We start from the raw sequence: 23576 nt of genomic DNA on the forward strand, positions 1-23576 counted from the left end.
ACAAAATAGTGACAATCCTGAGTTGTTTTAAGATTATTCCTGACATTGCTGTGGCTAGAATTGGAAAATTCAGGCTTTTCCCCAGAAAACTAAATTTAGAGGATAACGTTTTAAACAGAGAATTAAAACACAGTGTGCAATTTGAAAATTGTGTTATATTGAAAAGAGAGCAACACAATTCAATCTACAGCAACACAGACAAACTGAGTCCAGAACTGAGCTAGCAAAAAGCAAGTGGTTAAAATTGGACTCAAAGTCCAGAGAGTGTGTTTGGAACTAGATTTTCTAGACTGGCCTCTGCTGGTCTTTGTACTACACAGAACCTAATGGATTCCCCAGGCCATCCCACCCTGCTGCTCTGCTTCTTTCTTCTTGTAGAGCTAAGATAGTTAGAAATTGAATTTTCTAGTAAACTGAATATTCTGACTCTCCAATATTACCATAAATGCCAGAAAAACAGCTTCCCCATTCCCAAATAGCTATAACTTAATAAAAATACACTTCTTCTAAAGCCTATTCATAGATTGCAAATCACAAATTATATCAAAATCTCTGTAGATTAAAATGTTAGTTCAAGATTTTACAGAGTTGTCCACTGAAGCATCATTTGCAAAACCTGGTAAATAAAGCTCTTGTTAATTTATGGGTTTCTGTGTCATTTCTAAATAGAAGTTTGTGACAATATGTTGTTATAATTATAGCTATTGAGAAAAGATAAATCCTAATACATTGGGAATCTCCCATATTGGATCAGAAACAAAATGGGTGAGATGTTTCTGAACCCAGTGATTGTGTGGATATATACAGAGGACTCAAATGTTTAAAGCTATTCTGTGTAAAGCAGTTGCCTTGAAAAGTGAATACAGATTAAGTACCGTGGCATTTTTATTTGAGGGTATTTTTGTTTGTGGGTATTTGTGTCATAAGTTCACCCACACATCAACTTTTTGAAATTAAAAATCTCTGGGGCTGGGAAAAGCAATAGAACACAGCAGAACATATTGCATATACACAGATCCATTGTCTTTAAACCATTTAAAAATGTTGAAAATCAGCTGAAGTGAGAACCCAAGAGGAAAAAGAAATACACGATACAAATAAAATATTCATGAGTCTGTAAAGAGTTTAATTTTGAGAAGGAGAATCAATATGAAAAGTATAATACAGTCTGGCTCTGATCTTCCTGACCTTTCAGCTCTGGGCAGAGGGACAATCTTGATAGAGGAGGAGCTAGAATATTGACTTCTGGCAGATGGGAGTGTATTTTGGTCCAAGGTTGTATGAGTTCATCATTAAGGGTGGAAAGAGAAGCATTTGGATTTGGCAGAAAGAGTTTCAGGGTTTGCAAACTATTAGGCCTGGACGTGAAAATATTGGCTCAAGGAAAGAGCAGGAGACCGAAAACAGCATCTAAGGACTGAAAGAGAACTGGGAAACCATCTTGTTCATCCTTGTTAGTAGGTAAGTGACAATTAGCCACTCACCCCTGTGGCCTGTCCTGGTCCCTGAAACCACCCCCAACCTCTCATAGATTTCATCAGCAGGGATAAAAAGAATACCTTCCAGAAACAAGAATTGTCTGCCAACCACGAGTCTATTTGAAATCACTTTCATTCAAATGATATGAATCACTTTGAAAAGTGGAGGAAGCTGTCAGAAAACCAAACACTTAAAAAAAAAAAAAAAGACAAGTACCCCATTGGGGTCTTGATCAACTAGAGCATTCTCACCTTTTAAAATCAATGTTAAATCTTGATAAACTCTTATTTATCCTTAAGTATTATACTTGGTATCATAGAACTTGAAGAAAAACTGGAGATCAATTTATCCAAACCCTCGGTTTTATCAAAGAGGATACTGAAACCCATGTTACAACTGCCCAAGATTCATAGATGTTCTGTACACTCTCCAGGGCTTCACAGCCCAAACTGAGCCAACTGTGGGCCACCAAAAATCTTGCTTTTCTTACACCTTCCACTTTAATTGGTAGTGGCAGAATCCTCCTAGTTATCCACCCTGATAATTTAGCAAATATTTTAAACTCTTTCCTTACCTCAAATTATATCATCTCAATCATCCATCCATCCATCCTTTTGTCTATAAACCATTGATTTGGCATTAACTATGCAAAGACTTTGTTACATTCTTTGTACATAAAGACTAAGTGGATTATACTCTCTGTTCTCTAGACTCAGGGTCTAATGGAAGAAACAAAGAATGTATGCTAGTAAGCATGGAATAGTGAGAGAAATAATTTTATTAAATTTCAGAACAACAAATTCAGCTTAGGGTGGAGTCAAGAATACTTTGGAGAACTGCCTTTGCAACTAAGATCCAAAAGGTCTGTAGAGTTTTCCCAAGTGGACAGGGGAGAGGGGTGGGCAGGCCAGCCTCCCACCTGGGTTATGCCCATAGCCTCCTCTCTCGCCTGCAGCTCTGCCCTCTCAAACCCCTTCTCTGGACTACAACCAGATTGCCTGCAGACTTCCCAGGGCGCCCCATCTCCTGCCCCCTTCCTTAATTCTTCTTCTTGGGTCACTTTGTCTTTTTGTTCATCAAAAACATTATTTTTCTTGTTAGAGTGATAACAGTAGATTGAAATGTTTGACATAAACTAAATATATTCATAGATACAGATATCTAGATATAGAGATAGATTGATTGATTGATTCAGACTGGTAAACAGGATGTTCATTCAAAAATACAAGTTTATTAATGCTTATAACTCTCTAATGTTTCTCTATCATAAGCATATACTGTTCATCTGTCCAAATTCCATGGGGGACATTACATGTTCCTAATTCATGAAAGGTTGTTTGGGCACCAGGTAGCATATGCAGGGCCACTAGGAACTGATGTGGCACATTTTTGTAAACTAAAATAAGCTGTACTGCTAGGTCAGCCCAGGACATGACTCATCCCTTTGTCTATTGTATCCATACACGCTACCTGCCTATTGATCATTTAGTAGCATTTAGTAGTTATCATATCAACAGGGAAAATGTCATAATGCTTGTGTTCAAGTAACTGTAACTTTATTTAATAATGGTCCCAAAGTGCAAGAACAGTGATGCTGGCAATTTATGATTAGAGTATATTATTATAATTGTTCCATTATTTTTGCAGGGGGATACTAGGGACTGAACTCGGGGACATTCAACCACTGAGCCACATCCCCAGCTCTATTTTGTATTTTATTTAGAGACAGGGTCTCCCTAAGTTGCTTAGTGCCTCGCTGTTGCTGAGGCTGGCTTTGAACCTGCAATCCCCCTGTCTCAGACTCCTGAGCCACTGAGATTACAGGTGTGCAATCATTGTTCCATTTTATTGTTAGTTGTCGTTGAAATCTATTACTGGCTTATTTATAAATCAAACTTCATCATAGGTATATATGTTTTATGTAGAGGAAAAAAATATAATGTATGTAGGATTTGATACTTTCTGCAATCTCTGATATCCACTGAAACCTTGGAATGTATCATTCACAGGCAGGAGGGGAGTATATACTGATTTTTTCCTTCTGCTTCAAGCTCCAATGACTGCACCATGTTTTTTAAATAATATTTGTGTATTCTGTCCACTAATTTTAAAATACTGTGTCAAATCAGTATTTGTCACTGAGACTTACTCTTAAATTTTGTGCTCAAGGGAAACATGCCCTTGATATGGCTCTATTTAGGGACAGCATAAATAAGATTTGACCACAGTACCTTGCTCCACTCCCTGCCTTTCTGCAAACATCATTCACTTTATTTTTTTTTAATTTTGCCATCATTATAAACCCCTAGTACACTGTTATTTTTTGATCATACTGGTTATTTTTGAGGTTTTTATAGTTATTCATATAGGTACTACCTGGCTCTCCAGATTTCTGGTATAGATCCATATTGCCCTCTGGTCTCATTTTTCTTCCACTTGAAGGATTTCCTTTAACATTCTCATAATGCAGGACTGCAGAGTATAAATTTTTTCAGCTTTTGTATGCTTAAAAATAGATATTTAAAAATAATGATCTTGTCACTATATAAAGAATTCTAGGGTCTTGAGGATAGGAAAGATGGTGGAATGAGATGGACATCATTTCCCTAGGTATACATATGATGGCACAAATGGTTCGTCTCTACACCGTGTACAACCAGAGAATTGAAATGTTGTACTCCATTTGTGTATGATGAATTGAAATGCATTCTGTTGTCATGTACAACTAAGTGGAACAAATAATAATACGAAGAATAAAGAATTCTAGATTGACAATCTTTCCCCCCAGATGTACCATTGTCTTCTTACTTACATTAGTTCTGATGAGACATCTGCTGAAATTCTTATATTTATTCTTCTGTACTTGGTACTGTTTTCTGTTACTATTAACAATGCCACAGTCTGGAGAAATAAAGAGGTTTATCATGACTCATGGTCCTTGTCTAAAGTTGAGGGTCCACATCTTCTGTTGACTTTCTTGCTGGCAGAATCTGGAGGCAGCATAGGGTGTCACATGGTGAAAGACAGGGAGCCCTTGAGAGACTGAAGCAAATCAGGCTTTTACAGCAGACACACTCTGCAGATAACCCATTGGCCCATTAGCACATTAATTAATTAATTGTATCAATAGATTAATCTGCTCATGAAGGCAGGTACCTAATCACCCCTTGAAGTTTTACCTGGGCTCACCTCTTAATATCTAATAATTGGAATTCAATTTAAAGATGACTTCTAGAGGGGACAAACCATACTTAAGCCATAGCAATATTTAACATCTTTTATTCCCCTCTGCCTTCTTTAGATTTTTCTCTTTTTAACTGGTTTAGTGCAATTCAATAATTATGTGCCTTAGTATAATCACCTTCAAGAATTTTGTGCTTGAAATTGGTTGAGCTTCTTAGATACATGGATCTGTAGTTGACACCAGATTTGAACTATTTTTCAAAGCCAGCCTCCGCAAATTATCAAGGCTCTGAGCAACTTAGTGAGACCTTGTCTCCAAATTTTAAAAATGGCTGGGGATGTGGCTCTGTGATTAAGTTCCCTGGAACACACTTTGGTATATATGGATACCAAAACAGAAGTCACTGAATGACTTAGTCTGCTTTATTTCATACAAAAAGGTAGAAAACCAAAAGTTGTTTTTCTGACTCCCTTTACACCTCGGGGTCATACTTGGCTGAATAACCACACTCAGAGAATCTGCTGAATGGAATGAGGCAGATTCTGCTGTGTCTGTTTCAGGCAGCCCTGAGAGAGGGTATGTAAGCTACTCATTTTGTTGGCATTGCATATAGGCTTGGGACCCCCTTCATAGTGGCACCTACCTAATCCTCTGTTCCTGGCTGCTGTCATGGCCATGAATCCCTGACTCCTGGTGATAACAAAAATGGGAGCATGTCCATTTTGGTCTTGGTTGGGTGTCCTTCCTGGAAGCTTACCTCAAGGGTGCTTGTTATGGTTAGTAAACTCCAAGCTCCCTGAGAAGCTAGATTGCTTTCTACCCTGTGCCTGAACTCCAACAGATGCAGATTTCCTATATGGGTCAATGCTGAGGGTGTAGGTAAGAGAGGCCCTAAGCAGACCTATGTCATAGAAAGATAGCTCTGGCTTAGAGAGGGCCGCCACAGAGGCAAAGAGACAGCTAGACCACTAAGCTGAGTTCTCCAGTCGCTGTGTTTCTCTGCACACCCTCACTCGGAGGCTGTCCCATAGCTCAGTAGGTCATTTCCTTCCTCCTCCACTCTGCTCCTTGCTCCACTGTGCCCTCCACACTGTTGCCAGAGGCTCTTTATAAAATGCAAACAAGATGGTGTTGCTCCATTGCTGGATGGTCCCCAGTGCTGTTCTAGAACCCGCATCCTAGGCTTGGAAGGACATCTCCTCTCTCTTCAGCTCAGCTCCTCTCTGTTGTCCATCCTTGTCTCCCACAATTTCCCCTGCATACTTGGCCTCTGGTCATTCTTGACTCTGCAGGTTCAGGAAACATGGAATGCTCTTGAGTTTGCACAGCTTTGCATAGCCCCGTCCATCTCCCTAGTGCACAAGTGGGTCCTCCTCCTCTTGTTCCTCTTGCAGCTTCTTCATGTGATTCAACTCAAAGCCTCCACAGAGAGGGGTCTCACCTTTCCTCTGTGTCCTCACAGTGCCCTCACTTATCTCCACTGTAATAGCCATCTCTTCCGCTAGCAAGCCTCCTAGAGACAGGAAATGGATCTTGCTAAATGCTTTACTGCCAGTGCAAAGCACTTACTAGTACCTAATCCATGAACAGAATGAACTGTTTGTGACATTTGAATTTAAGACCAATTCTAGGGCTCTCCTACCACACTCTAGTCTTTATTTCTTCAACATTATTTCATTTAGTGTTATTTCATTAATTCCACTTGACACTAAATTAATTTCCTCAATAGTGGTAACCTCTCCCATTTATACTGCTATATCATAATGTCTTGGACTGTTCATTCAGCATTAAAAAAGAGAGACTTCATTTCTGACCACCAAGAACTTCATTTACCCTGTATCCATTAAATGTGTGTGCACACACACACACTCACGCATACACACACACATTCACACACAGCTAATGGCATTGAAGTAGCTACAACCAGCTCAAATGTCCTAAGATGAGTAAGAATAGACTATGAAACAGACATTTATGTTTACTGTTTACTTTCTGCTATAAGTTTAGTACTCCTTAATTCCGCCAGTTTTTTGGAGCTCTTCTGAGGTGTCTACAACTGTCCTCAGATCTTCGGATGCATTCATGACTTGATGAGGTAATGCCTTCTCCCTCAGCACTTCTGGCATAGAGAGGAGACAAACATTAACATAATTACACACCTAATAACTTCTAGAAGCTCAATGAAAGAAAAGCATGGGGTATTGTAAAATCAGGGGAGTATTTTTTGCTCTAGAAAGAGAAGAAGTCTCCCCAAAAGACATCTGAAGTGAGAGCATCAGGACACCTAGTCATGGATCTAGATGGCGGAGAATTCCAGACAGAGGGAATTGCCTGTGCAAAGGAGCAAAGGCGAGGAAGATCACAAAGCACCCTGAGGGTAAGAGGAACTGGGTGTGGCTGGATTCAGGAAGCCAGAGGTGACGGGGTGAACTTGGAAGACAGTGTGAGGTAGACTATTCAGGGCCATAGAGACAAAGATCAGTATCTAGACTTCTACACCTATAGCAATAGGAAACCGTCACAGGACCACGAATAGTCCTTAAATTAATTTTATTTGATTTATTAAAACCAAAAGGATTAGACTAAGGCCACAAAAAATTCTGATCAGTTCAGTGATAAATACTAGCTGATCTAACAACCACCAACAACTTCTCTTTCTAACCTTCACTGCAGCCAGGGGTAACCATGTTAGAAAACTGCAGCCAGCCAGGTGCATGAACTTCAAGTCTTAGGGGTAGGGATTATGTTTCCCTCAAAAAATGGAACAGACTCAGCTGAAATCCCCTCTCCTCCTGTTTTTTCCCCCCTTGAAATACAGAGGTAAGTTCTAGAGATAAAGTGAACAGATGCAACTCTGAGAACACAAGAACTGCTTCCCCAACCCCTGCCACCATTGCACAGGTTTCTGGCAAGAAAATTAGAGCTCTAACTGGTTAAATGAGTTTTAAGTTTTCTGAATTTTTGTTTGTTTGTTTGTTTTGCTTGAGCAACTAAATCCATTCCTAATTGGTTCATGATCTTTAAGAACCTTGGACAAGAGGGGAAAAGGTGGCCCAGAAGATTCAGAAAAATCAAGCATGAGCCACCAGTCCCTTTAGTAGGAGAAGGAACTTTCTCTCGTGCTGGAAAGTAAAGTGGAAGGAGAAAGAAGCAAGCACAGCTAGATTGTAAGTGTTGGCGTTAACTTCCTCTACTCGAGGGGAGAGGGTGCTGTCAGGCAATTATAGCTGCATTTTCTGCAGGTCTTACTGGTTGATTCTCAGGTAAATGTATTTTTTATGGTACGTTTGATTCTCTTGAAGGTGTCCTTACTGTGTGACTGGCCATCTACCTGCCTGTTAGGCCTGGGATGGTCCACGTCTTCATCATGGGGCCCCTGTTTCTTAACTTAAAGCTAGAAAAGGAACACAAATGCTTCAGAATTTTCCCACTTATTTTTTTAACTAAATTTATTGAAGAGGTAATAATACATTCTCATGGTTCAAAAATCATATGTATGCCTATATATAAACAGCCCAGTACCCTCACCTACCGCACCTGCACCCAGATAACAACATTGCCGTTAGTGTTAGGTGTAGCATTCAGAGTTTTAAGAATGCATCTAGAAGTAAATACAGATGTGTGTTTTTAATTTTCCTCTTTTTATACAGAAAAGATAGCCTGCTGTACACACTATCCTGTAATCTGCCTCGTCCACTTAACACACTATCTTGGAGATTTTTAATGTTTTTAATTGGTGCACACAGCAGTGCTCTCCCACTTGTTTTCAGAAACATTTTGAACTTAATGTAACTTTCTGATGCATTTTATTCATAATGCACCTGTCAAGACTTTAACAAAGATACTCTATATAGCAAGTAAAGGCCTTTAAAGTTAAAAATGTTATCAGTTACATTCCCTAAACAGAGCATTTTCATTGTAGAAATGTGAGAAGAAGGCCTTTTCTCTTTATTTCAACTACTGAAAACTGGAAATCTGTTCATCCTGCCAGAAGACTCTAGAACAGAGGGGCTAGGGGCCTGTGCTCCTGTCAAGGAGCCTACGGTGGGACATGAGGGTCTAAATGGAAGAGCATAAGTTAGTGACAGCCTGCAGCTTGCTGCCCTGCACTCGGGGAGATGGGAGCAGGCCAGGCTCACAGCTGAATTTCCTCAAGTGATTGCTTTTAAATTAAATGTGGCTTGGAGGACATGTCTCCGGCCTGAGCTGTATCTTTCTGTAGCCCTTTCACAGAGGTGAGGATTGGGCTTCTGGCTCAGTGCTGCGTCCCCTGCACCTGGTATGCCCCGCACACACAGTGAGGAGGGGCACATTCTACACTTGCCGACTGGGACTTGGACTAAACCCTCTTTGGAAATTAAGGCCCATATAAAAATCAGTTCAGAGCATACCAGGGCATTGTGCCTTGTAATAGGTCCTTTTATCCGAAAAAGAGGTAGAAGAAAAGGGAGAAGGAGAGGAACATGTCTGGGGTGGAAGGTCTTCCAAGAGCAGCCAAGCAGAATCCAGCACAACAGACAGTAGAGCGTCTCCTTCAAAAGTGGCCAATACTTCTTCTACTTCATACAAAGCACTGTTCAAAATATTCGCAAATGTGAGCTAATTTAATTTCCAGAGCAGGCCCTGTTATTAGCCCTATATTAGAGATGAGGATGCTGAGACCCAGGATGGTTAAGTCGCTTGTTTCAAGGTCACATCACTCAGAGCTGGGTGGGATCCCACAGCTGGCTCCACAGTGGGTCCCTAACTACCTCATAAGGCACCTCTAAAGTGTGCATGACAAAGAGTTCTTCCAGCTACTTTAAATTCTGCTTGTTGTGTCCAGAGACTACTCTCCAGTCTACCTTCTGTGACTGAGGTCTACAAAGTTGCTTAAAGATTGTGCATGGCCCTGAGGTTCAGCTAGGTTGAGTTGCCAAAGCTGGTGGACGCTGCCGCGGATAGAGTCTCTGGGTCTGGTTGGTCCAGTCCCACCCACAGCCCTATCAGCCGGCAGCCGTATCAGTCCGACCCCAAGGATCTACTGATATCTAGGTTTAAGGCGTCTGCTCCTCTTCTCTCACCAGCATCATCCTACCTTTGGGGAGATTCAATGTTTGGATGACTTGATCATTAAGATGCCATGTTGGAGGGAGTTTTAGGGAGCAACTTCTAGAAATCACTCCATGGTTTCTGCACTCTGTCAGAGGACACAGTGATAGTGCAACCATGAATTAAACCACTGTATCCGTTAGGGTCCCCACAGGAACAGATGGCACAAGAGAAACCAGAAATAATCCAGGAAGGGTTTGCTTACCGAGTGGCTAAATTTCAAAGATGTGGATGAGGTATAGGAGAAGTAAAGGGGTAAAAGGAACATGAACTGGGTCTAAGGAACTGTTCCCACCCTACACCTAGAAACAAGGAGAGCGAGTGGCTGCCACGTGAGGAAGGCGGGAGCCAGCTGGTGTTGTGAGGAGCACCAGGCTTCTGAGAGGGGATGCGTCCGGCTGAGGTGGCCTGATGGGAGGAGAACCAGAATCCTCCCTCCTGCCGTGCTCCTACCAGGAATCTTCCTCAGCTGGACCCAAAAGGAAGCAAGGGAGATTGGGATTCCTCTGATGTTGTCCAGACGAGTCGACCTTCCCGGGGAGAGAGCAGAGGGATGGGGGAGAGGGATCCGGAGAGAGAAACCAAAACTATCTGACACTGGGCAAGGATACGAATAGCATGGAGCTCAGACAGAGCCCACATCAGCGGCACTCGGAAGAAGTTCAAAGTGAGAGGTGGGGACATCAGAGCAGACACCACAGCAGTGTGGCCTTGCTCTCTCTCCATCTCACAACTGCAGGCCAAAGGTCGTAGAGTCTGTGGTTGGGGGTCAGAGGGTCGTTGTAGTAAATGGTGTGTAGGAAACATCTGGAGTCAGAACAGGGACAGGGACAACACGCAGATTTGACATTTATGATCAGAGACAGAGCTGCAGCGTAGCCTGTACTCTTCACCCTGACTGAAATGCTACCTGAAAGAGTCTTAACAGAGTGCGACTTTCATAAATCTTCAGATAAAAACTATGTGGAAGTTTGAGACCAAAAAATAAAAGTTTTGCCTGAGTCACATCCCTAGCATCTGAATGTAATAGGTCAAAGCAGAGCATGGTGGGCAAAGAGAAGACTGTTTGTTCTTCTGTTTTTGTAAATAAAGTTTTATTGGCATATAGTCACAGTCATCCATTAGTGCATTGCATAGGGTTTCTCTCCCACTAAGGCAGCAGAGTTGGGTTGCGTCGAGACCATGTGGCCCACAAGGCCTACAGCATTTATTTACTAGCTGGCCCTTTGCACATGTCTACGGTGGATTGAGACGTGCAGTAACCTCTCTGGTGGGCTTCAGGTGACTGTGTTAGCAAGGATCACTAAGCTCAAACTAGGAAGGCAGCCACTGGGTCTGTCTTGTTCATAGCTCAGTCCCCAGCGGCTAGCACAGGCCTGGCACAGAATGGGTGCCGCTGAGTGCTTGTTGAATAAAGGAGTGAGCGTTCTTCTGGGCAGAGCCTACACACATTTAGGGAAGTCAGACCCAACGCCACCATCTCCATAAAGGAACTTCCCTTTAAAGAGGTATGGAAAATACTTACCACAGAATCGGGGAGTATTTTTCCGCGACAGGCTTTCTCTGGGGTTCCGGTCCTTATCTTTCTCCTTCACTTCAGTTGAAAACTTTGATTTGAACTGTTTGTTTGAAAAAAAAAGAGAAAGGAAGGGAGGACTGTCCAATGTACACGAAGGAAGTGAAGTTTATGACCCGTCTGTGCTGTCATCACATTGCCCAGGTAAACGCGAGGCATCACAACAAGAGGAAATGGGGACTCAGTGACAATAAACTAGAAGTGGCCGACACAGAAAACCCCAGGTAGAACACGCCAGAGGATCGATTTACAGCATTTATTCTTTATTTGCGGAGAGATGCATGCACCAGTCAGAAAACATAACCAACTAGTTTGTCTTTTTCCTGTAGTCATCAAAATAAGCCAGTGGAATACACCTCCCAGGAGCCTGGGGTTGCCCAGAGGTGGCTGAGTGGTCCCCAGCCCTCACCCCTGCACATGCTATTGGTCAGATCTTTCCTGGCCTTTGTTGGACAGACTGTGAGATCTCTGAGCCAGGCAAGTGATCTGCTTCCAGCTCGGTAAGGTGGGAGAGAAGGTCAAATGTTGACTTCAGAGGAAACCCCGATGGAGACAGGCATTATCATGCAACAAATATTTAAGTGCATATTCTGTGTCAACCATTTTTCTAAGTGTGGGAGATATAGCCGTGAGCAAAAGAGACAAAAATAAAGTTCCTGCTCTTGTGAACTTATATTCTGGGGTGTGTGCGTGTGCGCGCACACGTGTGTGTGTGTGTGTGTGTGTGTGTGTGTGTGTGTAAGAAAGGCAAAGTTTTTATTTAAAAGAAGTTGAACTTGTAGCATGTCAGATGGACAGGTGCTGAAAAGTGTGGGGCTGGAAACGTGGGGAATTTTAAGTAGATTATCTTCCATGTGTTGAAAAGGTCTATTGATAACCTGAGTCTAGAATGCCTGTCAGCTCTCAAGGTAGTGGGTGCAGGAGCCTTTGCTTGCTTAGGATTCAGCATTACATCACCATTGCCCTGGAAAAGTCATTGGCAATTTGATCCTTGTGTCAGGGAGGAAAGTGAGAAAAGTCATTTATTGAAGACTCCACTTTGGAACCAGATAACGTAGTGCACACCTGTAATCCCAGTGACTCAGGAGACTGAGGCAGGAGGATCTCCAGTTCAAAGGCAGCCTCAGCAACTAAGCAAGGCCCTAAGCAACTTAGCGAGATCCTGTCTCAAATAAAAAAATAAATAGGGCTGGGGATGTGGCTCAATGTTTCTGTGGTTAGGTGCCCCTGATTTCAATCCTGGTACCAAAACAAACAACAACAACAAAACCATTCTATTTTGCTGAGGTTCGAAATGTTAGCCCTGCTACAGAGGCCATTCCTTCCCCTTCCCTGACTTCCTGTGTGCATCTTTGATACAACACACCTGACCAAGCAGAAATAGCACCTCAATCCTCCAAGAAAACAAGGCTGACCATTTGTAGAGAGGCCAACTGGTGTTTCTTATCAGGTCTAGAAACTTCTACAAGTCAAGGAACTATCCTTCACACTGTCTTCACCGCATTAGGCATTTTTCTGAACAGACGTTTTGGAAATTTTCTGGTGAGAACACTTGGGTGGTCACATATGAACCTATGTGCTTGCACGCCCGCAGCCCCATGGAGCCAAGTACAGAAACGATGCCTTAAACACACTGAAAACCACAGAGAGTGAGCCTCTTGAACACTTAATTTAATTGGCTTGGCCAATTAGATAAAATCATTCACAAAACCACTTCTAAGAAGCATTGTGCAGAGACTGAGGACGCGGTGTAAGGATCAAAACGCCCCTCCCCTGAATAAGGAGAAGCGCTTTCAGTATCTGATGAAAGGAGACCAAAAAGGGGCCAGGGGACCCGCTCTCCAGTCTCCCCAGGTGTGTGCTGAGCGAGGAGGGAGGTGAAACTGGGGAAGAGCCAGAGGAAGTTCCCTGATGCTCTTGAGGACACTCTCTGCAGGATGGAGCTAAACTGGTTCCGACTGTGTTGGGGGGGGGCATCTGGCTGAAGACGTGCTTCCTACAGCCCCTTCCCTGCAATGGTGGCCCTCTCCTTGCAGCCCCCACTTTTGCCTGGGAGCCACGGTCTCCACACTGTGGAATGGAAGTGAGGGCTCCCCAGGCTGGACCCACAGTCCTGACAAGTGCAGAATTTCCTGCAGCCTCCGCGGAGCTCCCCGGGTGGAGCTGGTCCCAGAGCACACCCTCAGAGCCATCCAACTGCCTGCCGCTCCTGCTGCCTCTCAGGGCTCTGCTGCCCTTTCCCACACTGTAGACACACACACACACACACACACATGTGCACACACACACACACACACACACACACACACACACACAGTCTTTGCATCCTTAGCTTTGCTTCTTCCTCATTTCTCTTCATTCCCACTCTAGATTTAAATACAAGCTACCTCAGATTGCTCTTCGGATTTTTAAGGTTATATACGAACAGAATCCCCCCCTTGCTCCCCCAGTTCAGCAGTGTGGATGTGACCTCTGCCTGAGTGGATCATTTGGGCCGCAGTTGCCCTGCTTGGGAACTGAAGTAACTCCAGCCCTCTCCTTGTACTTACGCCAAGACACGCTGTATTTAAGAAGGGTTGAAATTCCCCATGGCATTTTCTTTCTGATGTTTTGCATATTTGCTTATTTTTCCCACAGGAAACTTTACAGTTAAGTGTGCATTCCTAAAAGCTGGTGATACTCCCCCAGTGTTTGCAGCTCTGTGCACTCTGCTCCCAGCTTGGCTGCAACAGCAGGGCCCACATCCTCTTCCTCCTTGTATGGCTTGCTCCATGGCGTCTCCTTTTCTCATTTGCTCGGTAAATCTGAGCTATTGCCTTATCCAGGACTCCTCTTCACACATAAGAAACATTTCCAAAAACCAATCAGACCCCGTTATGTTTTAATCTCTTCTAGGTTCAAACTCAATCATTTTCTGGACATCAGTTCCAAGGGCTCCCTGTAGGGCTGGCCACGCCACACAAAGCTCATCCCACTTTCACAGTCAATAATTACTTGCCAGGTCATGTTTCCCAGTTATTCATGAAGTGTCACAACCAGGGGAAAAAGGCACCAAAGTACATTACACTATAGGAAGTCACTGATGTACACACACACACACACACACACACACACACACACACACACACACAGTCAGGGAACTGTTTTATAGCATTTATTCTTTATTGGAGGAGAAAGAGGAGCAGAGTCAGAGGATATAACTAGCTAATTAACAATCACCACATCAACCATCAGAATAAACCAGTGAAATAACTGCTGAAATTCTCAGCTTCCCTTTGGCACCCTGGGCAGGTCTTGAGCCACCACATGGTACAGAACATCAGGAAAGGGATCACCAGTGCAGAGCGGGGGAGCGCAGGGAACGCTCTTCCTTGGGAGGAGCCAAGGGCTGGCACCATTCTTGAGCCTCTGAAAGACGGTCAACAACGTTTGCTTGAGGATGCAAACACTTTCTGAACTAGGTGGCGATACTGTAAGTGTTACCTGTTCCTCAGAACTTGAGGTCAAAGTGATATTCCAAATTAGAGAGATTTAAGAGCTTCACAAGATTCCCATGCCTGGATCTGAGTTTCAGCCGGGTCCTGCGACTGCTTATGGGGGACCTGCTGGGTGTAGGTGCTAAACGTGGCCATCTCATCCTACGGCTCTAGGGTGGGGTTGTTCATGAGCCACTTCCTAAGAATGGCCATCCCACAGTTGTACAGTCCAAAACTTGTCTGGTCATGTACGGCGATCACTTTGCTAGATGCCACAGGTTTTTGGAAGTACTCTAACGGCAGGCAGCACACACTCAGTAGCTAAGGGACCAAACGTGAACGCAGAATTCCCTGGAAGCTCCGAGCCTGGTCTTAAGTTTTAGGGCACCCAGGGTGGTGCTTTGGGAAGATTAAACTGACCACAAGGAAAACTGGAACATGTTTTTCAGGAGACTGAAAGCCAGGTAAACTCATGCAGTATCTGTGTCAGAGATTTGGGCAGATCCTGTATAACAATAAAATGGAAAGAAGGGACTTGGAATGGACTTGGAAGATGTTCGTTAAAATTCATTTAAATTAACCATAAAGGAAAGGCTGAGAGAAAGTCAGTAAGAAATAACGTGCTGATTAATCTCAATTTTAATCAACAAGAAACAATACAGTTAAATAAGTTAGGTGGAACAATAGGAAGTTGCCACATACTTAGGTTAAGAAATAGCTAACAAATAAAACCATTATGAAATTCAAACTTACTGTATAATAGATATCCTTAAATACACAATTGTAGTAAATATAGCCTAACTCAATAACATTAAGAGAAATAAAAATTAAGCGCGAGCATAAAGGAGACGGAAGTCATTTGTTTAGTGGTGGGGTGGGCCGGGGCATGTTTGAATGAACAGATGAACTTGTCAAGACTTTCCTGCCAGAGAATCTCCACGGCTTTCAGCTGGAGGCGAAATTCCAGGGAAAAGTGGTTGGGTCACTGAGAGCCCAGCATTGCTTTGGAATAAAAGAAGGAAATTTGAAATACTCCTTCCTTCCTCCCTCCCTCCCTCCCTCCCTCCCTCCCTCCCTCTCTCTCTCTCTCTCTCTCTCTCTCTCTCTCTCTCTCTCTCTCTCTCTCTCTCTCTCTCCCCCTCTCTTCCTCCCAGAACCATTGGCAGAGATTAATATCACCTCCAATGGAAACTTCCCTGAGTTCATTTTCTGCTCCTGTTCACTTCACCATCACATGTGCTAAATATCAAGTTTAGGAACAAGTAGAGAAAACTCAATATGTTAAATGAGACCTTAAGCAAACTGTGCGTCACGTGAGGACATCACTGGGTCACCTAGCAAATGCTTATCCTGGGGGGCTGTGAATCCCCTTCAGAATGACGCTGGGGCAGCACCTCCATAGCTTGTGCCTCCAGATGGTGATGAGCTGCTCCGTGGGCTCCAGCCTTCTTCCACCAGTTCCTTTCCCAAGAAAGTTATCTTGTCCTTCAAGTCCTGCCTCCTGGTCCACTCCAGAGGGACTAATTGTTCCTCTGATGGACATTCACTCATGTGTTTGTTTCCTTTGTTTTAAGTTTGATTGTCTACTGCTCTAATTCTGGTTTTCACTCAGAATCAAGAAAGGCAAATACAAAAACGTGTTGACCAATAAAACAAAGAAAAGTGCATCTCCAGATTTCCAGCTGTTAATCTGCTGCAGTTGTGACAATAAAATGTCCAAAAATGTAGTATAAAAGACTACGTAAATAATCTCATTGTCTACAAAATACAAGCGAATTATGTATAATGGATACATGTTTACAAAGGCACAGAAAACATTTGAAAAGACACCCATCTGTTTTCCTAGGAAGTAGGATTGAGTATATCGGGAAGAATAGGGACTTTTACAATATCAATCATTCCTTTACTGGTTGATTTTATTTTCAAACAAATCCTCTTATTTAAAACAATAAATAAATAAAAAGCAAACACATGTCTTCCACACTGGGTCTGGGAAAACTCTGGTTCATTTAAGGTCAGATACGTACCAGGAGCCTACACCTACTTCCCCAACAGGACAGCCCTTCAAGACGTTCTCCAGTGATTTTCCTCAGAGCGTGTTGGTCCTGCTATGGGGCACCTCTCCGGGGCTTCACACAGCCCAGGCCACACGAGAGGCCACACCACCCAGAAGTATGCACTGACAAATCGGGGTGAATGAGGCAGCCTCTCCCTCATGCTGATCACTGCCCAAGAGAAACTCAGGACAGGCAAAAATCACAAACAACATCTTTGATGCCAAGTATTTGTACCCAGGATTAAGCAGCCATTCTCCAGCAGAGGCCTTTTCTCGGGGCCACATAGACCCTCAGGCCTGAGATTCCTTCCTTCCCTGTCTCTCTGGCCTCTCCAACACTCTCCCTTCTCTTTTCTAGCTACCAGTCTTCAATCCTAAAATCCCTGTACTTAATGCTAAATTTCCTATCTGCTCAAAGTAAGCTTTAGAACTTACCTTTAAAAATATGTCAGAAATTACATGGAAGAGACCCTGCTTAACAAAAGACTTTCTATCCAGGGTCTCTTTCTGTAGCAAACGGGAAGTAATCAAGTAAACCAGCATCAGATTCTGCGACGGGCTTCAAATCAGACCAATGGAGCCCACTGGGGATTCTGTCACTGGAATCATCAGAGGTGGAAAATCAGGGTGTGGCTTTGTCTAGGGCATGGGAGTGGAGTGAGGGAAGGTATTCCTAAGGCATTAACACCAGCAAAACATTCCCCAAGCACTAAGGAGCAGGCACCAGGCAAGGGTACCATTCGTGTGACATCTCATTCAGTTTTCACAAGGCGATAGGGTCATAAGGGGAAAAAAATTGTCCTGAACCAGCTCCGTGTGCTATAAATTATAACCTGCTTTAGAAAAGACATTAGGATTTTCCTGATAACCCCTTTAAGCAGTTTTCTGATTGACATTAACAGAATTAAGACTTGGTCTGGGAAATCACCTCCCACCCCACGCTGGTGAATCAATCAAGAGTCTAGTGACCTTTCCTAATGCCTTATTTTTCTTTTGAAAATCAGTTTAACAATGATAAGCTCCACATTGTCTTCTGTACCCAAAGTGACTCCTACTCGGCCTGTAAGATCATTTTCCCCTTGTTGTAAGACTTTCATAAAATGTGGACACCAGCTCATGACCAAATCACCTGGAGATTTTGTTTAACTAAGAAAAATTATGACTTCCCATTTAACAAGAAGTAGTAGGGCTAGAGCATGAAGGTGGCTTTGCCTGACTCTAAACTTCAGGCTTCTGGCCACTCTATTTCATTTCCCCATACGTGGACCAGCTTCTCGTGTCACTCAGAGTTCACACCATAAAGTCTGGGACTGTCAATCCCATTTCCCCACTGACACAGTTCTCTCAAAGTTCTCTGAGTGAAGATGTCAAATCACCTTGACAAAACTGAATGCTGATTTTCCCAATTTTCACTTTGGTGATGGAATCTCAAATGGGGAGAGTCAGTTGGATTTGCAGCCTAAGTCTTCCATCAGTAAGTTCAGACTCCTTCTTTCAGGGTGCCATGTCTCTGTGAAGTAATTTAGTCATATTAAACTAAGGTAGCTATTTAACTAATGGGCAGCTCAACAGATGCTAAGACTGTACAATTTATTTCCCATTCTGTTTATTTTCGTGCTGTCCATGATCTAGGATGTCAAATGATGAGCAATTCTCAGAAATTCTTTGATGCATCTATAATTCTCAATTACATATAACATTCTCGTTTCTATCCTATTGGTGAAAATGAGAGAAAAATCAACCTGATTGAAACACCATTTCAAAAAATGTTATTGACTGAAAACTAGCCATCAGACCACGTGCACTCAACCCACACTTACATAGAAAGTACTCTTGTCAAACCAAAGGTTGATTCAAAGCAAACTCTTATCAATGGGGAATGTAGAATTTATAAATTCCCTACCTATGGATCTTATCACCTTAGCCTTTGAACTTAACTGTGACTTCAATTAAGACACCAACTTGTGGCACTTCTTTTTGGTTCAGGGAGAGGTTACATCAGTCCTTTGAAATCCTTGAAAAGACCATTAGTCCAGAGTGGAATGTGGGGAGCAACCACAAAATAAACAAGTTTCTCCTGGTCTATGCAAGTAATTCGACTTACCCTGAAAAAGAAGCACCAAGAGTGATTTTTTTTTCTCCTAACATCTGTTCCATATAGATTATTTCTAATCTACTAATATTAAAGGACTTAATGGAACGCTGGTTTAAGTAAGAGATTCTTCTCGGGAACACAGTTCCAGTAGGTTTCTTCTATGGGAATGAAAAATACAATCTTTGAATTAAAGAACTTCAGAATGATGAATCTGGTGACAAGAATATGGTTGTGGACAAACACATACCTGACTGCCTCTGTGACAGAAGATGGTCCTTCTCAGTGTGAGAGCATTTAACAATAGCTCCCATGTAGCCTTGAAGAAATTGAGCATGAAATGGTCCAAGTGAGCTCTGCATGCTTTAGCCCACATTCAAAGCAGGAAGTGGTTCTTATCACCAGCTCAGTACAGGATGCAGATCTGAGACAGAGACGGCAGAGAGAACGCAAACAAGATTTGATGCTCACCCGAAAGAGAAACTTACAGTGAAGGAAAGAGCCAAGTGACATGCCTTTGACTAATATGAGTAGAAGTCTCTGCACTTGCAGAGGGTGGAGGAAGGCACGGGCACTCCATCACAGCCTCCTTCAGTGGGGACCGTCCTAATTTGGGAAACATCAACAGATGACATTGTACGTTTTATCATCGTACAATGTTTTGAAATAAATCCACATTGTAAAATGGCTAAATCTAGTAATTAACCAATCCATTACTTCAATTATCGTCTTTAGGGTGATAGCAGTTAACAACCACTCTCTTTTACGTTTTTCAGAATACAATATATCATTGACTCTAGGCATCTCCCTATGATAGACTCTTGAAATGTATTCCTCCTGTCTCACTATACAGCACCTCCCCCTCCTCCCTCCCTTCCTCCCCTGGCCTTTGTTACCCATGGAGCTCTTCTTGGTCAACAGTCCCCAGAAACACAAGTCAAAGCACAATGAGATAACACTGTTAGAATGGCTACTATCACAAACACAGGAGAAAGCAAGTGTTATGAAGGCCGTGGAGAAAGGGGAATTTTTGTACCATTGGTGGGAATGTAACTTACCACAGCCATCATAGAAAATAACACAGACATTACTCAAAAAATTTTTAAAAAAATAGAACTACCATATCGCCGGGTGCCTAAAATCCCAGCATCTTGGGAGGCTGAGGCAGGAGGATTGCAAGTTCAAAGCCAGCCTAAGCAAAAGTGAGGTGCTAAGCAACTCAAATTATACCTTGTCTCTAAATTAAAAAAAAAATAGGGCTTGGGATGTGGCTCAGTGGTGCTGAGTTCAATCCCTAGTACCCAAATAAAAAATAATAAAAAATAGAAGGGAGACCAGAAGTGTGGAAGAAAGGAACTGTGGGTGGGGCACCAATAAAAATAAATAAATATTTTTAAAAACTACCATATGATCCAGTGATCACCCTTCTACATCTATATCCAAAGAAAATAAAACCACTATATCAAAAAATTATGTACATTCCTTGGCTATATATAATAGCCAAGATATGGAATCAACCCAAGTGTTCAGTTAACTGATAAGTTGGTGAAGAAAGCCCAGTACATAAACAATGGAATACTATTCAGCCATAAAAAGAAGAGAACCCTGTAATTTATGGAAACATGGATTAACCTGAAGAGCATTATGTTAAGTGAAATAAGCCAGGCACACAACAGGCACAAAAAAAAATAATGCATGCTCTCAATTATGTGGAATCTAAACATGCTAATATCACACAAATTACAATGTATAAAGTCCCATCCTTATGCAGACGGACAGAGACAAGGTGTCATGAGACCCACAAAAGAGAAATGGTGGAACTTCAATAGTGTGAGAAGAAAAGATATCCAGGTTATCAAAAGTCTACCAACAAAGAAAAGCCCAAGACAAGACAGATTCTCAGCCAAGTTCAACCAGAACTTCAAAGAACTTAAACCAATACTCCTCAAATTATTCCATGAAATAGAAAATGAGGGAACCCTTCTAAATCCATTCTATGAAGCTGGTATCACCCTAATACCAAAACCAGGCAAAGGCATATCAAGGAAAGAAAATCTCAGACCAATATCCCTGATGATCATAGATGCAAAAAAAAATTCTTAATAAAATCCTGGCACATCACATACAAAAACATATTAAAAATACAGTGCACCATGATCAAGGGAGTTCATTCCAGGTGTGCAAAGTTGGTTCAACAAATGGAAGTCATAAATGTGATTTATTATATCAACACACTTCAAGACAAGAATCACATGATTTTCTCAACAGATGTGAAAAAGCATTTGACAAAATTCAGCATCCATTCATATTCAAAACTAGATAATCTAGGAATAATAGAAACATATCTCAACAGTATAAAAGGTATAAATATATATATATATATATATATATATATATATATATACATACGTTGTAACCCCAAGGCCAATATCATTCTAAATGGAAAAAAATTGGAAGCATTCCCTCTGAAAATTGGGATAGAACAAAGGAGGCCCTCTTTCACCACTTAGTCAACATAGTCCTTGAAACCCTACCAGAGAACCTTTTGACCCAGTTATCTGGTTCTTTGACATATACCCAAATGAATTAAAATCAGCATACTACAGTGACATTGCCACATCAATATTTATAGCTGTGCAATTTACAATAGTCAATCTTTGGAACCAACCTTCAGGTGCTCTTGAACAGATTAAAGGATAGAGAAAATGTGGTATATGTACAGAATGGAATATTACTCAGCTATAAAGAAGAATAAAATATGGAATTTGTAGGTAATGGATGAAACTGGAGACTATCATGCTAAGTGAAATAAGCCAATCCCAAAAAAACCAAAGGTTCTCTCTGATATGTGGATGCTAACCCATAACAGTGGAGGGTATGAAGGGGAAGTTTATTTGATTAGATAAAGGGGAATGAAGGGAAGGGAGGGGGTGGGAATAAAAAAAAACTGTAGAATGAGTTGGATATAACTTTCCGATGCTCGTATATGATTACATGACAAGTGTTACTCCACATCATTTTCAACCACGAGAATGGGATCAAAACTGTAATGGAGTGCACCTTGCGTTTGTATGCTATATCAAAATAGACCCTATTCTCATATATAAAAACCACCAAAAAAAAAAAAAGAAGGAAAGAAAGAAATCCATGCTATACCAGAATAAAGATGCTTCCCCCAAAGAAACACAGAGTAAAAGGTCTCCTCCATAGGTTCTTGATAAACACTGAAGGCTTATATAAGAATTCAACTCTACCTGGCATTCAGATATGTTTATATGTGTGTGTGTAAATGTACATGTGTTTATATTATATTGTGAGTCTGTATGTATTCGTAGTTAAATATAAAGTAATTCTCATTCCCAAACAAATAATTATTTTGATATTTTTATGAAGCACTGTTTAAAAATTCTGTTTTAGGGGCTGGGGATGTGGCTCAAGCGGTAGCGCGCTCGCCTGGCATGTGTGCGGCCCGGGTTCGATCCTCAGCACCACATACAAATAAAGATGTTCTGTCCACCAAAAACTAATATATATATATTAAAAAATTCTCTGTCTAAAAAAAAGACTATTTCTTAAAAATTATGTTTTATATATGTAAATATATAAATCATATCTAGATAGATCTAGCTCTATAATCTATCATCTAAATATACAGAGAAAGAGGTTGAGATTTAATAGAATTGCTCCTACCTGCTTATTATACTTAACATTGTAGTATCCAGAGTGGGTTAAAGGGAGAAGCAGCTCCCTTCCGGAGCCCTATATTAATACCCCTTTGGTTTATTGGGGTTGATGGCCTGTCCTGTGTAATATGAAATGTGTGTGTGGTTTTCACTTCCAATCTGTGTCACGGAGACCCAGCAGCATCTTTATGGACGGAATCTAGTTAAGATGAGGCATATCGAGTTAGGGTGGACCTTAATCCAATGACTTCTCTCCTCGTAAGAAAAAAGAGACAGACACACAGGGACCATGTTCCGTGACCTCAGAGCCAGGCGCTGGAGTGACTCAGCTGCAGGGAGACCAAGGACGCTGGTGACTCCCAGAAGCTGGAAGGACAGACGGAGGATCTTCCTAGCGACGTTAGAGGGTGCGTGGCTCCTGACTCCAGACGTCTATCCTCCTGAGTGGTCAGTGATGAATTTCTGCTGTTTTAAGCCACCTTATTTGTGTCACTTTGGCATCCTTAGGAAACTAGTACACCACGTTACTTAAATCTGGAATGCCCCTGGGACCCGAAGCGCAATTTAACAGCACAGGAACTGGTCGTCTACCTCTGGGCGGCAATGAGTGGGTGCTGTGGCCAGTGGCTCCCAGGGCTCTCCCCACAGGCAAACCCCTAAGTGTTTACCAGTCCTCTGCCTTTTCAACAGTGACAGATTTGGAAATAAAGCTCCTCTCCAGGCCTGCGGCATCTTGTGCTGTCCTCTTGCTCTTTTTACTATCATATGGCATGTGGGTTAATATCTGTGTTAATATCTGTGATCTGATCTTGCAGGCATTTCCATGCAAAAAGTCACTGTCTTTGACAGAAAACAAGAGGAAGAGCATTCTGCCTTGGATCTCAGAAGAGTATATAGGATGGTGTGACGCTCTGGATGTGATATGAGGTTGCCTCCAGG

General features: G+C 42.2%; 1 long non-coding RNA gene across 1 annotated transcript in view; it reads left to right on the forward strand.

Moving 5' to 3' along the window:
* The first annotated feature begins 1290 nt into the window (after positions 1-1290).
* Positions 1291-23576, forward strand: part of LOC144365196 (uncharacterized) — a 43617-nt gene continuing 21331 nt past the window's right edge. Inside the window, exon 1 of the long non-coding RNA XR_013423488.1 lies at positions 1291-1461. This is a non-coding gene — a long non-coding RNA (uncharacterized LOC144365196). The remainder of the gene's footprint in view (positions 1462-23576) is intronic.

The sequence above is a fragment of the Ictidomys tridecemlineatus genome, chromosome 6 (genome assembly GCF_052094955.1).
Source record: "Ictidomys tridecemlineatus isolate mIctTri1 chromosome 6, mIctTri1.hap1, whole genome shotgun sequence".
In the NCBI taxonomy this organism is placed as follows: domain Eukaryota; kingdom Metazoa; phylum Chordata; class Mammalia; order Rodentia; family Sciuridae; genus Ictidomys; species Ictidomys tridecemlineatus.